The sequence below is a fragment of the Ursus americanus genome, chromosome 34 (assembly GCF_024610735.1).
Source record: "Ursus americanus isolate L20-20 chromosome 34, mUrsAme1.1.p, whole genome shotgun sequence".
In the NCBI taxonomy this organism is placed as follows: Eukaryota; Metazoa; Chordata; class Mammalia; order Carnivora; family Ursidae; genus Ursus; species Ursus americanus.
Genome location: NC_142160.1, coordinates 25,442,906 through 25,460,125, shown reverse-complemented (window position 1 = coordinate 25,460,125; position 17,220 = coordinate 25,442,906).

The following is a 17,220-nucleotide window of genomic DNA, read 5'->3' as shown; positions in this document are numbered from 1 at the left end:
GGTTGTCTTAGGGATTCCCAGCAGAAACTTTAAGGATCACAGGTCCTTAAAGTACGGCAGCAGCGAGACTCTGAGCACCTTTCTTCCAGGTCGGGGCTGAAGGCAAGGTACTCAATGGTGCTGATTTCTAGTGGCTCTTTGCCATTTCCAGACAGTCTGCCTGGAGCTGCTCTCTGGAGCAGTGGTTCTCAGCCTTTGCTCAATCACAGAATCCTTGCCTCCGACAGAATCACTACCAAGCAATGTCAAGTCACTGTGGCTGAAGCAGAGGTGAGAGGGCCCGGAGCCCACGCTCCCCTCCTGCACCAGCTCCCACACTAGGGCCCAGTTTGAAAACCAACCTTAAGTCTCAGAGTCTCAGAGTCTGAGATAGAAGAAATGTGGTGTGAACGCCATACAAGTGTCAAGAAAAGGGGCTCCTGGGTGGCTCAGTCGGTGAAGCATCTGTCTTTGGCTCAGGTCATGATCCCGGGGTCCTGGGATCGAGTCCCGCATCGGGCTCCTTGCTCAGCAGGAACCTGCCACTCCCCTCTTGTGCTCTCGCTCGCTCTCTCTCTCTCTCTGACAAATAAATAAATAAAATCTTTTTTGAAAAAGTGTCAAGAAATGCCTCTCGATCACTGGAAAGAGCAAAGCCCTGTGGTGAAGGTAATAACATTTCATTATAAAATGAATATTTAAAATAAAACTAACCTACCCAGATGAGGGACAGCTTTGAGAAGAGTTCTGGCTCGTTCCGCTGCCCTGATACAATGCCATTCCCTCCTTGGGACATCTGGAAAGGCAGTACGTGGAGAGAGAACAGGGGTAGAGCCATACAGCGTTAAATGACACAGCGGAGTTACACTAGGCGAAGACAAAGGGTTGCCTCAGAGCTGCTTTGCTACGGAATGTAAAGAACTGGGGCTTTCTCCCAAACCCCAGAACCTGAAGTTCTGGCTTTTCCACTCTAGGTGGAGCGAGGGCCCTGAGCGAAGAGCAGAGGGAGGACAGAAAGAGAAGGGGGAGGAACACAGAAAACCCAGAGAGAGAACAAAACTTCGGGACCCCCGTCTGACGGGGCTCGGCATGGCTCAGCAGCCGAGCTCAGACGTGTTTGGGGTCAGCGCACGGCAAGGCCTGCTCTCCAGTGGAGGAGGACACTCTTACACCCCATGCTCCCAACACATGACTAAGAAGCTACGTCATCGGACTGCCTGCCTTTGGGACGGAGGAGGCTCCTATTGACTTCTCCAGACGCGTCCCTCATCCTCCACCCCTTCCCCACCATCACCACCCTCCCCTTCACTTCCCACAGCCACACTGTTGTCTCCAATCACAGTTCGTTCCCTTCTACACTGATTTGCCCAAGTATTGACTGAACTCCTACCATGTGTCATGTGAGGAGACCCTGCGCTAAATACCAAGGAGGCCCTAAGTGTCTGCCTGGAAGAGCCCATTCTGTCTCCCTTCACTCGTGCTGTCACACTTGCCCTGCCTGGATATTCCTCCCCCCTCTGTTGACCCTCTCCTGCTCTTCCTTCAGATGAGCGCTTCCAGAGGCTTTCCTTCGCCCGCCTACCCTCCCTGAGCGAGGTAGTTCTTCCCCCACATGCCCCCACAGCACGCACCCCCTCCCATCTTGGCCCGACGCACACTCCCCGTTCCTGCCGGGCCAGCTGCCAGTCCTCCTGGCTCCGGCAGAGCTGGGGGGAGGACAGCACCGTGCCAGTGGTCCGGCCTCCGTCAGGGGTGTTACCTGAGGAATTCAGCCCTACAGAAAATGAGCCAGTGTGTTCCCAGTCCTCCCATGGATGGCACGTTGCGTAGGAGATGAGCTAATTCCTGACCTGCTACGCATACCCTGGGCCTTCGGGTTCAGTTCTCTCAGGGAACCTCCTGGAAGGGCCTGCCACCGGCCCCAACACAGCATCCGGCACACAGCAGCTCTCAGCAGATGCTGACTTAATTCAGCTAAATGGTGGAGGTCTGCAGGTTTGGGACAAGGGGAGGAATCGGTATCGACAATATCCCCTGCCCAGCTTATAGGAACCGAAACTTGCAAGGAAAATCAGAGCTGTTTGAAGAGGCTGGAGACGCGCAAGGATCGGCCACTCTTCCAGCACCAGAGGCGCATTGTTCCCGGAGGTTCCAGGACGTAGAACGACTTCTCACCTTGCCTTCCTTCACTGTCAGCATTAACTCGCTGGCTGCTTTTATTGCATTCCCCTGCAGGTGCCTCTGTTTCTAATTAGAGCCGGGGGCCTGACCCCCTGAGAGCTGATAACAATTTTGCCCCTAGACATACCTTACTGGCTAACTGGAAAAGGCAGGTTAATGGTGTCTGCACGGAAGGTATATTATTAGCAGTGAGTCTGTGAAGCAAATTCCCCGTGACTCTAATCTTCGGAATGCTGACTCCTGAGGTCAGTAATTGGGCACCGCAGAATTCACCAGAGCAGCAGGCCTCAGCCTGTCTTCAGACCTCTTTGAAATTCAGTTCCTGAGGTCAGGGAAATAATTGCTTCATTTGAAGGGGGTGAAAAGAGATGAAGGGAGAAGAAACAACCTTCATTATTTCTCCAGTTTATCAATGCACCATGTTCTCAATATCCCGGTCTAATTAAAATAACACAGGCTGCTTGAGAAACTGAATCATCTCCACGGCGATTCTTGTCAGTTCGCTCCTCTCGCCAGCTCAGAGATGCCTAATGGCAGATAAGCCCGGGGTCTGGGGCTCCTTCGCTTCGTCATTAATTCAGCAACCGGGGTGCCACGATGCTCATTAACGTCCTTTGCCCCTGTTATATTAAAACCTTTCATTAACAGGGAGGATATTTTAATGTCAGTGCTTTGCAACTTTCCAAAGAAAAATGCCAATGTAATCAACTTGAACTCTTGACCACCATTCCTCACGCGAATCTGCCTTCTTCTCAACCAGCCTGACTCTGGGCTCGGTTCACATTCCAGATACACTGACCATGAGAATCTGGGCACCTGGGACGGGCTCGCCTGGAAGGGCTCAAACGTGGAATCCTTCAGAGGATCTCTCTGAAGTTAGGCCACTGTACTGGGGCTCTGGTAATCTGAGGAAAGTTCCAGGCAAGATCCAGAGATCCACTTTTTATGTTCATGATAAAAGCAAGAGTGGCAAAGAAGAAGGAGGGGTTGTTGCTCTTGTTTTGACTAAAGCCCCATAACTCCTGTGGGCCAGACTTAATTCCACCTCACAAATAAAGAGAAAAATGAGCACAAAAGAGTTGTGAAAGGAATACACCAAAATTTACACTCCAGGCAAGAAAAAAGTGGGGGAAAAGTGAAGAAAGAGGGAAAGAAGGAAAGGAAGGGAGGAAGGAAGGAAGGAAGGAAGGAAGGAAGGAAGGAAGGAAGGGAGGAAGGAAAAATAAAAAGAAAGGAAAGGAAAGGAAAGACAACACAAAGCAAGAAAACATAAGACAAGACAACACAAGACTCAGCTCCACTCCCCATGGCAGCATCAGTCAGGTTCCCTGGCTGAGTGAGGCATGCCCACTGAGGGAGATTCTGGGGGTATCCAGTCCAGCCTGGCATCCCTCACAGAGGACCCACTGCAGATGGAAGGAGGCAACCACTGGCCTGCTTACCTTGGAGACCTGAGGCATGGATCTTTAATCTCCATGGCCTTGAGGCTTTGGGTCTGGTCCTTCAATACCCACACGAGCCCCCACCACTGACTCGGCACTTGCTCAAGACGCTCCCACTCCCCACACCATTACTCTTGGAGCCAGGGCCAACTGCTTCCTGGGACTCAGGTTGCTTCTAATATCTGACCCACAATCTGCCAGCCCGGCTACTGAAATGGCTCTTTAGACCTGCTTTGTTGACGAACCATTAGCCTTGGTTGGGACATACGATCTCAATGGCTTTTAGAGGCATTTAGGCTGCTTAAGTTGTGGGGAAATAATTTAAAGATGACATGAAAGGCAGGGCAGTAGATATAAACCAACGCCACTTGAAGTAAGAAAACATTTTAAAACAAATTACCATTTCTCTCCCGGCACCCTAGGATGCCAACATTATAAATGGTATTAAAATAATTTTAAAGACCATTTTAAATTTTCCTCTCCTGTTAATCTTAATTGCAAGGCAGACACAAGTATTCCTTTTGCTTTTCAGGCCAAACAGAAAAGTACTAGAAAGGAATATATCAAAGCTCAGAGGCTGGAATTTTAAAAATGAGATTCAGATGTGTCTATAAATCTGACAGAGAGATTCAAGGAGACCCTTCAAGCTGGTGTGGACAAAACATGCCTGGAATTTGGTCTGTGACCTCACCTGGCCACTTTCTTCATTAAATCTGCTGCTTTGGGGCACACACGGGTCTGGGGTCAGCCAGGATGTTTTCATCCGACATACACCATGCAAAATTGTTTGCTCGCCTTGGGGCTGCCCAGCATTCTGCCTCCTGCTCAAGTGTCATGACTCAGCCAAACTCAAGAGGCAGGAAACGGAGCTGGATGGATCACTGGTTTGATCTCAAGTGACAAATCCCTTGTTGTGACTTCTTTCAGAGGCAGGAGATTGCTGAGGGGTGGGGGAGGCAGGGAGGAGGCAGAAGCAGAAAAAGGGCAGGGGCTGAGGATTCACCAAGATGGCTACCGCTGCCCCATGCCACCCGCATGTCTACACATCTGTCCTGCTCCTAACGCTACCTCATGTCTACACATCTATCTAGAGAGAACATTTAAAAAGTGCCCAGGAGTGAAGCACAGGGAAGTGTCACGAAAGAAACTGCAGGGATTCTGGAGCCAAATAATTCTAGGTTCAGTGCTCTCGTTCCCTAGTTTAGGCAAGACTTAGCCTTCTGTGGCTTGGTTTTCACATCTGTAAAATGGGGATACTAAAACTTATGTGTCACAGTTGTCAAGAGGAACAAATACAAGAACATATGCAAAATGCTTCGCACAATCGATCCCCTATTAATAAATACCAGATCCTATTGCTTTCCTTTTCCAGATTATCTGCTACAGATTTGCCAACTTAGTATGGCAAGTAGAGGGCAGATCTGAGCAACCTAATTCTGTTCTCTTAACAAGGAGGGCAACATAGACAAGATGAAAGTCGATGAAATCAAGACTCTTGAACCTGGGAATCTCTTGCAGCAAGAAAAGATATTTATGATGGAAAAGGAGACTCAGGTGGCACTGGCCCTTTTACTTCAAAAATGATTAAATGCTTGTCCAACCCAGTGACCCAACTAAGGGACTAACATGATCACAATCTGCTGAACTCATTTTCCCAAAAGCCCAGAGAGTCATGGAAGTACATTATGGATGACTATTTATTTAATAGTCTAGCCCACGCGCTTAACCCTATTCAAGTCCCAAGGATCCCCTTTCCTGGCTCCTAGCTTGCCACTATGTCTCAAAGTCCAGCTGTCCCACCTTCTTTCTGGAGTGCAGACTTTTGCCATAAGGCCCTGAGAGAGAGGCAAAGAGAAAGAGAAAGAAAGAGAGAAAGCCTTCTTCCTCTGCCCCCGTCTCCCATCCCATGACAAAAAGCATTTTCTCCCCTAGGGATTGACATTGAGGACCTCCATTCGCTTCCTGCTTGCTCCCTTGCAGGTGAGCAACACCCAGTGATGCTGATAATACTGGTCCGACTTCAGCGTGTTAAGGAATGGTCAATTTCACATATACCCACATGTAGACGGATTTGTTGCTACAGATCCTCCCGGTGCACAAGTGGGACTCTACACTCAACTCCAGAAACATCCAGAAGTCCCCACCACATCAGGTCTGAGTCGTTTAGAACACAATCACCCGCAAAGAATGCACACAATTTTATAAGAACAGACAACAGTTTGCATCACACACACCCGCCCCCCCAATTCTCCCAAAGAAACCCAGCTAAAATATGCAATATGTGTTGCCAGAAACAAAACAAACGAATACAATGAAAACCTCATCCTGGTGACTCCCTAGTTTTTTGCAGGGTGGCTGGGCATTGCTTATTGATTCACGGCTTGTTCACTCATTCATTCAACAACTGGTCATCAGTGACAGGCGCTGTTCTGAGAACCAGGGACACTGCCTACCCTCACAGAGCTTAAAGTTAATAGCCCACTGTGATCCTTTCCCAGAACTAAATACATACATTTAAAGAAAAAAAATTGCAACCTTGTTTCAAAAGCTTGAACTGAAGTCTTGAATTTTATTGACATGATTACTTTTCCATTTATGCCCTTTTGGGCTTAAAAACCACCTGAGGGGCTGCATCCTGGGTATATATTACCTTATCCAACATCTGCCGGTTCCTCTGACACTGCTTCCTCTTCTACATCCTCACAGACCACCCTTCTAGTGATCAATTGCATTCTTAGCCAGGATTTACCTTTTTATTTTAAAACAGAAACGTTTACCATTTCTCATCTAGCACACTCCCCAGCCTTCAGACTATGTCTGTGTCTGTATATTAAAATGTTCGTAAGAGGGGTGCCTGAATGCCTCTGTTGGTCAACCGTCATGATCTCAGGGCTGCGAGATCAAGCCCCCATTGGGCTCCATGCCCAGCTTGAGGTTCTCTCTCTCCCTTGACCCTCCCCCGCTAAAAAATAAAATAAAATAAAATATTCATAAGAACAATTAGCATTCCTAGCATAATGTGTTCTGGCACACCAGGGTCACAGTCTCCATTTACCAGTGAATGGACCTAAGGATGCAGATGCTAACATTCTGCGGGGTCTTTATTTAGTTTTACTTTAGTGACTAACATTGTGCAGAGATGGTCATCCTCACAGTCTTCTTTACTGCCCCCAGCAGCCCCGAAAAGTCATTTCTTCACAGATGGAGACGCTGAGGCTCACTGAATAGCCCCCTCCACCCAGCTAGCTGATGGCAGAGCCAGAAGTTAGCCTCAGGGTTGAAAACTGAGAGCTCAAGCCCCAGGAGAGAGCCTGCCCTTGACTGAGGGGGAGGAGAAAACAGGGCCTTTGAACTGCAGTCATGCCTAGATTTTGAGAGGCCTCTCCAAGATATGTCAGGATTTTTCCTGGGCTTCCTTTTCAGATAAATGCCCCAGTGTTGACTCCTCTGTGTCTGAGCTGACTCAACTGGAAGCACATTTATTTCTGTGGGAATGGCAGAACGGGGCTGGGGGAGGTTCTTTCTCTGCACAGCTGTCTCTAATCTCAGAAGTTCAAATCTCCAAAGCTCATAGATCATCATTCAAGTTCGTGGGTCCACCAGAAAGACGTAAGCTCTCTCATGATTGCTGGGATTTGGTACCAGCACAAACAACCTTTTAGATGAAAATACACTATAACAGAATCTTTCAGTGGGTCAAAAAAAAACAAAAACCAAAAACAGAGCTTACATCCTCTTCTTCCTGCTGTAGTTTGAGAGCAGAACTTTGAAGATTCCTTGCCTGAGACAGTCCTCATGGTGGCCCTTTAAGCAAAGTCATCCAGTTGGTGCTCAAAACGAACACCCTGAAGACCTTGCATCCTAAGTTGAGTCCTAAAATATAAACATAATTAAAGATGCACAACATTGTCTTGTGTGACTGGCGGATGATATTTGATGACAGACTATACCCCTACTTCTGGAAATTAAAATCCTGTCAGGAATATTAATTTTTTCACAAACTGTTTCTGTCCCAAAATGCTTGAGGGATAAGACACATTCCCCCAGTCACAGCAGTGACTCTAGGCATGATTTAGGATTGAGTAGGGAACTGAGTGTCCCATGAAGGGGTTACAGGCTCTGCACTATCACAGTCTATCAGGGAAAGAATGTAACCCTTTACGGGGCTTTAAAAAGCCCCACAGGTGATTAGAGTGTACCCACTCATCTTCTCCAGCACTTTCTCCTTCGTGTCTTTGTGTAAAAATATGAAGTGAAAATAATCATTCTCCCCAAAACAACCAAACACCAAGAAGCTACTGAGGCCTCTATAACTTAGAATAGATACTTGACATAATCATTTATTCATCCAGGCTGTGCTTACTGGGAAAGGCCACCAAACAAACAAACAAACAAACAAACCTCAGCTTGTCCGTTAAAGAATATAACATAATAGCTACATCCTAGTACCTCTGGACAGTAATTATTATGGTTCCACGCATGCTACCAAACCTAAAAATAAATTCACTATTTGTTTTTTAGTGATTACAGCTTATATTTATCAAACCAGTTTAGCAGACTTTATTAAGAATATACACATTTTTTTCTCCTTTTCACTAGTACTTTTGAAATATTTCCCTTATATGATCTATCATTTAACCAAATTTGCATGTAAAACTATATGATAAAAGTGAAATATTTTACTCACACTATTTTCTTAGATTATCCCTAAACACAATAAACATAAATGGCCCAGACTTTTTCTAGAATCTGAACATTAAATAAACCATCTATTGCTTAACAACTTTTGTTTAAAGAACTTGCAAATAGATTTATTCTGTTCCCACCCTCCTCACTCTCATCCGGAAAAATAAAAGCAAATAATTTTTTTAAAATAAAATACTAATCTTTGTTGCATTCATGGCTGCTGAGAATACAACACACAGTCAGCAGAACCCCTGGGATGTGAAGAGTTGAATTTAAATCAAGTAAATAATCAAGTTGGCAGAGTTCTCCCAAATTAGAAGCTTGACTTAGCCTTTCATTTCTGAAGAGCTGTACTTCCTGTCTTCATCTTAATTCTTGGGCCATTACTAGAAGAGAAGTTAGAGGTGTCCGCAGGAGAAATTCATTCTAGGCCAAGTAACACGGCTTTGAGCTCACCTCATTGTCAGTGTGCTTGGAGCTGCACAACCAGGGAGGAAGCACGGGATCCACTCACATGTTCGTCATTGAAGGGAGAACTGGTTGCATATGCCCACACACACTCACACACACCTCATTTTGTGTCTGAATTTCAGACGAGCAACAGCACACAGTGAGGTCAAGGAAATGGCAATCTGTTCCTGCTTAAACCTACTTATGAGAGAAAAATACATTCGGAGGACATAGTCAAAAGGTGCTTTAACTTTATTCCAAGTGGCCAGCAGGAGAGCTTGCTCGAAATGAGCTGATTTCCTACCTTTTTAAAGAGCTTGCGCCATTAATATTCTTACTTATAATATTCATTTTGATCAAGTGTCCAAATCAATCTGCAAAGAGATTTCCCTGCCTTTTCCTTGGTTTAAAAAAAAGCATGTGTCCAAATAAGGAAAAAGCATCAAGTTGAAATCACTGTGGACATTCAGGAATGAGAGGAAATGGGAGGGTGCTGGGGGCACCCTCCCAGAAAGGGAAAGAGATTCTGATATAAGTAGTGGAAGTCGCATAACAATTAGGGATACAGGTTCTTAGGTTCTTACACACACACACACACACACACACACACACACACACACACACCCCTTGCTTCGGCAAAGCTGAAGCTGCCATAGGATTTCTCCCCAGCATTTTCATTCCCATAGCCTTCATGCTGGGCCAAGTTATGTGGACTGATCCATTTCATCTACTGCAAGCCCATGTATCTGATTCGCACAGGTTCACAAAGGTTTTGCCAACTTTCCCATGGAATTAACAAGTCAGTTAATTCCAGTGATTCAATATCCCACTGCCCCGAGCCCACCAGCATCTTGGAGGCCACTGAGAGCCTTTGCCTTCAGTCCACCCCGAACTACTCCAGCCCTGCCATTGACATACATGTTCTGTCGGTGTCAATAGTGCATTACTGGGGAGAGCTGGGGACATCCCACTGTTCAATGTCACTGTACAGCAAGCCCAAATGGAATTCTCCAGGCTGTTACTTTTTCCAGGTTTACTTATGGCTCTATCAGCATGAGAAGTATATACAATGTTAAAAAGAGCCAGGCTGAACACACACACTGAGGCCACTCTCACATCCTAAATGGCCTGTGGCAGAGTCAACAGCAGGCCAAAAGACGCATAAGAGCAAAGACATTTTTCTTCCCTGGATCCCCCTCCTGTTTATGAAGTTGGAAGCACAGTGGCTGGCTCCGTGGGAAGAGGTAGCAATCATCCCAACCACCTGCGTCCTAAATCTGCTACCCTGGTGATGACCCATTGATGTCTCCATGGACACCATTTTCCATCTCTCAAATTCACGTCTTCCAGTAGACCTTCTGTGGGTGAAGGCTCAAATCAGGAACCAGTTTCTGACTTCAGGAAGGCAATGTTCTCTTCAAACTGTGTCCAAGACAAGGGAGCAATGCCAGTTATGATTCTGAGAACATGGATCCAACAATCCTCTTCAAAAAGACAAAATAACAATTTTCAGTCCGGCAAGAATGTATGCCTTCAGACCAAGTGATTGATGAAAACGAGTTACTCTTCTACACAGAACAAAATAAGCATATTTTGATGAAGTAAACTGAAATCCCTGCTAGGAGCTTATTTTCAGTAAGCCCTGTAACAAAATTGCTGTGGCTTCACATTATAAAGCTAGGATTAATTATTTAAGTAATATATTATTGCTAATAACTTTAATCGTGCTTAAGAGGCTCTTCAAAATTATTATTCATGCTTCATCTCACTACTTTTTCTCCGCTAAAATTGAACACCAAGATGGCAATGGTAAAATTGAAACATCCTAATTAGAAGCCGCATGGCCTGAACCCATCTCAATTGCTTTTATATGCAAATACAATTTAATTTTTGTTGTCTGGTTTTAATTGCATACTTCCTCTTATAAAATTTTAATGAAGTAATATGATACTGACAAATAAAACTTTTTTTCTCAGCTGTAGATGGATTTGATAAACTACAAGGGGAGCAGAGGAGCAAATCCCTGGGTCTAAGGTGAGAGGAAGTGTGGCAAAGGCATTAAGAGACAGCTGGGGTGGAATACTGCCAGCATGTGACTTTAGACCAGTTGCTAAACTTCTCTGTTATTCAGTTTCCTAATCTATAAAGTGGAAATAATAACAGTAAGATCTCTTTCATAGAATTGTTGTGAGGATTTAAGCAATTAATGTGCTTACAGTTCTTAGAACAGGGAACACATTGTAAACACAGATTAAATATTAGTTGTTTTTACAACTTCATGGAATTTTCAACTACTCGCCAAACTTTTTAATTTGACTGCACCTCAAAATCAATACATCTAGAAAGGTATTGATTGCTCTTCTTGTCTTCAGAGCAGCTCCTCCTCCCAGCTTACTTGGAAATAAAACTCCAGGCAGTGGTGCCACTATCTGATAAACCACAGAAGTGTCCCCAACATATTTGATCCCTCCTGCCCCCACCCTCTCCTGCCATCCAAACTGTCACCAAAGCCTCTTGATTCTTCCTTCAAAACCAGTCACCCTGTCACTTGCTCTCCATTCCAGCTGATATTGTGATATATGGTCTTTGTCCTTGGTTCCCTGGTTCCAGGCACAAAGCTCTTAAAACTCTTGGAAGTACCTGAATGATGGGGCAAGAGGAGCATTTTTATTATTCATAATCAGCCCCTTTCAACCATATCTGAGTTTACGCTAATGAGCTGACTCGGAAGATGGGAGGGGGGATTTTTGCTAGATAAGTGATGCTTGTGAAAAGGGGGTTAGAAGTTTAGTCCTCCCACCCCCAACCTCTGGGGAAGGGAAAAGAGCTGGAGATTGCATTAATCTTCAATGGCCAGTGATTTAATCGGCCCTGTCTATGTAACGGAACCTCCTTAAAAACCCAAACAAAGGATTTAGAGAGCTTCCAGGTTGGTGCATGGACTCATGAGCTGAGAGGGTCATGCTTCCCGGGGACAAAAGTTCCCACATTTGGGATGCTTCCAGACCTCACCCTATGTTCACCTGGCCATTCATTGTATCCTTTATAATATCCTTTAAAATAAACTGGTAATAAAAAGTAAAGTGTTTTCCTGAGTTCTGTCACCCATGATAGCAAATTATCAAACTTAAGCAGGGGGTCAGGGTACCCTCCATTTGTAGCAAAGGCAGAGAAGTGGGAGTAACCTGGAGACCCACTACTTGCAAATTAGTGCTTGAAGGAGACAGTCTTATGGATTAGTGTTAGAATTGAATTAAATTGAAGGACATGCTAGGACACCTGGGTGGTACAATCAGGTAAGCATGTGACTCTTGGTTTCAGCTCAGGTCCTGATCTCAGGATTAGGGGATCCAGCCACACCTCAGAATCCACGCTAAGCACAGACTCCGCTTGAGATTCTCTCTTCCTCCCCCTGTCTCCCTCCTGCTCGTGCTCTCTCTCTTTCTCCCAAATAAATAATAAATCTTAAAATAAATTGTATGACACCCCGTTGGCATCCACGGAGAACCATAACATGGCTGGGTGTGGAAAATCTGCCCATCTGGTGTCAGAAGTGTTGTGAGCAGAGAGTTTTCTTTCACAGCCTCAGCGTTCCAACAGGAACTCTCGCGACTTCCCACTTGGGTGTCCCCACAGCCTTCAGCTAGCACCCCACCTCCCCGCAGGAGGTGGCCTCTGCCGCTCTGCCAGGAGGACCCTCTCAGCGGCATCTTCTTGAAACACTGCGGCCAGGGTCCCCCTCCCTCCCCAGCCGGGAGCCTCCCGGTTTGTCCCCACACCGTCCTCCAAGCTCTGCTCTCCCACGCGTCCACACCAACCTGCTGGGAGCGGGCTGCTCGCCGGCCCTTGGGCTGTGCGGCGCTTCCGGAGAGCCTCCCTCAAGATGGCCCCGGTGGATGGGGGAACACAGAGGCCAAGGCCTCGTTGAGTCTCAGCAGTCAGGCGGCTCGGCCTCCCTCGGAGGGTTGCCAGAGAAAATAGAGCACAGGGGACACACTTACGCTAAAAAATCACTTGTGGCTTATCTGAAATTCAAATTTAATCGGGTGTCCTGTTTTATTTTGTTTGGGGGGTGTTGTTGTGGTTTTGTTTTCATGTCTGCTTAGATCTGGCAATTCTACCTCACACACGACCGGGAGGACACCAAGGGTCTGAGGTTTACAACGGCAGCTGGCTTGTCCCAACAAGCAATGGCGACGTCCAGTGCCTCCGGGCCCCGGGGGATCATGGGAATATGGGCCGCAGGGCGGGTGTAGGATGATGTGCGGTAACTGACACCAACCTCAGGTGTGGAGAGGCCGCCCCGGCGAGCAGCGGAAACCGTTATAAACTCGTGCGCGCTGCACGTCCTCCAACGAACACAACTGGCTGCTCTTCACTTCCATCTACTATTGCCACTGCAGACGCGGCAGAAACACCCCACAAAAAAAAAGTTTTCTATTTGAAAATTTTTGATATGTCAGTGTTAACAACTAAGTTAATAAGAAAGCATTGTTCTGGCAACCCTGTGTAGACGGACAGGAAAAAAAAAAAAAAAAAGACTTACTGTCCATACCAGCTGGCCTGCGGGCCACCACCTACTGCCTCTGCTCCACAGCAATTCTAAAACTCAGTCCTCAACCATGCGTCCGTTGCCCCAGCAAAGGTTGGCCTACCGTGGTTCAGTGCAGTTCTGCTCTTGACCAATGGACTCCCTTGGTCCATCTGAATCGAACTCTCTGAAAGAGAGGATCTGATTGGGTTGGTGAGTCACCTCTCAGAAAGAGAGGATCTAATTGGGTTGGCTAGTCACCTCTCAGAAAGAGAGGATCTGATTGGGTTGGCGAGTCACCTCTCAGAAAGGGAGGATCTGATTGGGTTGGCTAGTCACCGGGCCTCGTGCCGCACTCTTCTTTGGTCACGGGCCAGCCTAGAGAGGGGAACTTTCTAGTTTGATCAGGTGTAGTCTGGGAAGAGAATTACAAGGTCCAGACCCCTTACATCCCTCTGGCTCTGTGTACACCGGTCACACTGGCCTTCCTCTGGTGTCTCCTGTCCCACCACAGAGCTAGCTCTCTTATATCCTTGCCTGTGGTCAGGTCTCCTGTCCCTCCTCCCCACAGAAACACTTTCAAACACTTCAGATCTCAGCTCAAGTGTCACTTGCTCGGGGAATCCTCTGGCCTCTCTGAATAGGTCAAAGACCACCACTACACGACCCCATGCCTCTCTTTCCCCGGTGATGGTATTCAAAGCATCGACTTAGTGGCACTTTGCAGACATCAGCCAATAGAACATAGACCCCATCAGAATGGACTCGGCAACAAGAAACTGGAAGCTTCCTGCTGTGCCAGGAATTGACCGTTGAGTGCTAACTCATGGTGGGGAGCAGTCCTGGAGGTGCTGGAGACAGATCTGAGGCGCCTGGGCCGCGGGAGAGGGGGCACTCAAGGGGCTCAACGCAGCAGCTCTACTAGTGTTTTAATGATCTATTGTTGTGTAACAAACCTCCCCAAAACCTAATAACTTAACCATTTATTCTTATTTTGCAATCCAGGCTAGTTTCCTCTGGGTGGTTTTCCTGCGCCTTGTGGTGTTCACTGGGGTAAGAACGCCCGAGATGAGATGACTTCTTCAATCACGTTTGACGTCTTAGCTGGGAAGGCTGAAGAGCTGGGACCTGGCTGAACATCGTTCTCTCCATGTGGCCTGTCCCCACTGCTAGCTTGGTTTCCTCACAGCGCTGTGGTCTCGGGATATTGGGCTTTTTCTGAGCGGGTAACGTCAAAAGGGTAGAAGCGGAAGACATCTGTTCTGTTAAGGCCTTGGCTCAAAAGCCTCATAGCGTCCCTTCCTGGTCAAAGCGAGTTCCAAGGCTAGCCTAATTCAGGGAAGGGACAAGACTTCCCCTTTTGATGGGTGGAAAAGCATCTGTATACACAGAGGGACGGAAAGGATGGTGGCCATCTGGGGAAAATACCCATGCGGACGCATTTAGGTATCTTACGACGGACACAGCAGTGTGTTTGCACAGTGGCTGAGCGCCAACCAGCATGTGCCTTTCGTTTAGGTGATTGTTGCAATTTTACATTTGTTTGTGATTTATCTGATGAGAGTCTCCCAGTTGGCAGGAACTATGACTGCCTTTGCTCTAGTGTCGGGCGCAATGTCGGTCACACGGCAGGATTTGCGAAGTGTCTGTTAAACGAATGAATGAATAAACGAATGTCCCCTTTAAGAAACAGCAACCGCAAGCATCGCTGAACTGCTTCAGTGACTGAAATGCTTCAACTTTTGTGTGGTGAAAATTTGATGAAGGTTTTTTAAAGGTAGAAAAACAGAAAGGGTAGTGTCAGCGTTCTCCCTGGCAGAAGAACTAGTTTTGCTTAAAGGCACTAAATGCGTATTTTGGCACCCATGCCAGGTGTCTGTGGGAGGCTGGAGGGAGAAAGCAGAAAGAAAGAAAGATTTAGTACAATAGGTTTCTCCCCCCCCCCCCCCCCCCCCGTTTTATGATCTTCTCAGCGCCCAGCACAGATTCCCCACAACTGATAAGACCATCAATAAAGGGAGCCACCCACCAGGAGGGCTTGACGAGCCACCGCCCAGGAAGGCTCTCCCCAGGCAAGAACGAATGCCTTCCTCCAGCCTGGAATGTGGAGCGCGAGGTAAAGGTTTTATTTGGGCGGCAGCCTGGGGTAAAGAAAAAAACAGGAGTCAGAAAAACCAGGTTCCCTTCCAGCGTTCCCGCACTCTAAAGAATAACCCACGATCTGCAGAGGGCTCAGCTGCTTCAGATCTCAACCCCACCCCCCGACTGCCTTCATGAAGTCACACTGTGCCCATCACAGGATGTGACAGTGCTACCCTTCCGAACTCCTTGTCCCCATCTCCCTGCTGGTCCAGCCTTGGTCGTCCGGATGCATCATGAATTCAGCCCTTGCTCAGCTGCTACGTCCGCTTGCTCACCAGACGGTGGAGCATTTCCTCCAGAGTCTCCCGCCTCCTGCCTCCCGCCTCCATTCCACATCCCCTGCCATTCCTGAACCTAGGTCCTTCTGGAAACCAGCTTTGGCTTGGTTCCTCCAATCCCTGGTTCCAGGCTCTCCTCACTTCACTGCTCCTGAAGATTTCGACTCTTCTTATGTCCTGACAGCGGACGCTGGTGGTTGTCTTCCCGGAACACAGAGGTGGACTCACCATTTACATGAAGCCATTGAAGTTTAAGGTCCAAGGCCACTCACTTGGCTGGGCTCCTTTCCAAAGCCAGCAAAAAGGAAGATCTCACCTTCAAGGTTACCTGTGTGTGTCAGATATTTTCACCATAATTGGCTGTGACCACGGTCATTTTCTACCACAGTTTTCTTCGCTCACATTTCCCCTCATGTTGCACTTCTTCTGTCAGCAACTGACTTAGTCATACGCATATGATATCATTCTGGCCAATGGATAGAAAGAAAGGTCTAAGGAGCCTTTATTGGGGAAAGGTTTACTCCTTTGATTAAACGGGGAGGGAGGGGGAAGCCATTCAGATGAGAGGCCCTATCCTTGTCATCTGGTTATTGTTAGGTTTGAGTGTGATGTCTGGAACTTTAGCAGCCATCTTGTGACCATGAAGAGAGCCAGCCTCAGAACAAGCCATCAGAGAACAGCAAAGGAGAAGGCCAGCTGTGGCGCTACATTCAAATTTCTAAATGAAGTCGTATTTCAGTTTTTTCTTTTTAAGTAGAATTGAGTTGAGTCAAGTTTTCTATAATATGCATCCCAAGCCATCCAAACTGATACACTTACTATCATAGCTTTGATTACCTCCAGAAAATCTTTTTTAAAGTGATTTTTCTGGGGTGCCTGGGTGGCTCAGTTGGTTAAGCATCTGCCTTCAGCTCAAGTCATGATCCTAGAGTCCTGGGATCAAGCCCCGCATCTGGCTCCCCACTCGGTGGAAAGCCTGCTTCTTCCTCTGTCCCTCATCCTGCTTGTTGCTCTCTCTCTCTCTCTCTCTCTCTCTCACTCTCTCAAATAAATAAATAAAATCTTTAAACACACACACACACATTTATGAGGTGCCTGGGTGGCTCAGTCAATTAAGCATCTGCTTTCGGCTCAGGTCATGATCCCAGGGTCCTAGGATTGAGCCACCATGGTGGGCTCCCTGCTCAGTGGAGAGTCAGCTAGCTTCTCCCTCTCCCTCTGCCCGTCACTCCTGCTGCGTGTGCTCTCTCTCTCTCGGACAAATTAAAAAAAAAATCTTTAAAGTGATTTTTCTGGTTTCCATATAATCTTGCCCTACCTTACGCATCCTACCATATTTCCCAAGTCTCCCAACCACACAGCCGCTAATCCGAATGAGACACACACCATGTGTTCTTCTTCCCTCATTATTATCCTCACAATCCCCTATCTAGTTTGCCTTCCCTTTTGTGCTTCGGGGACCATACCCAACTCAAGCTGTGAAGGTCCACATGAAGTTTTCTCTGAGTAATTCAGCTTACTCATGTCTCAC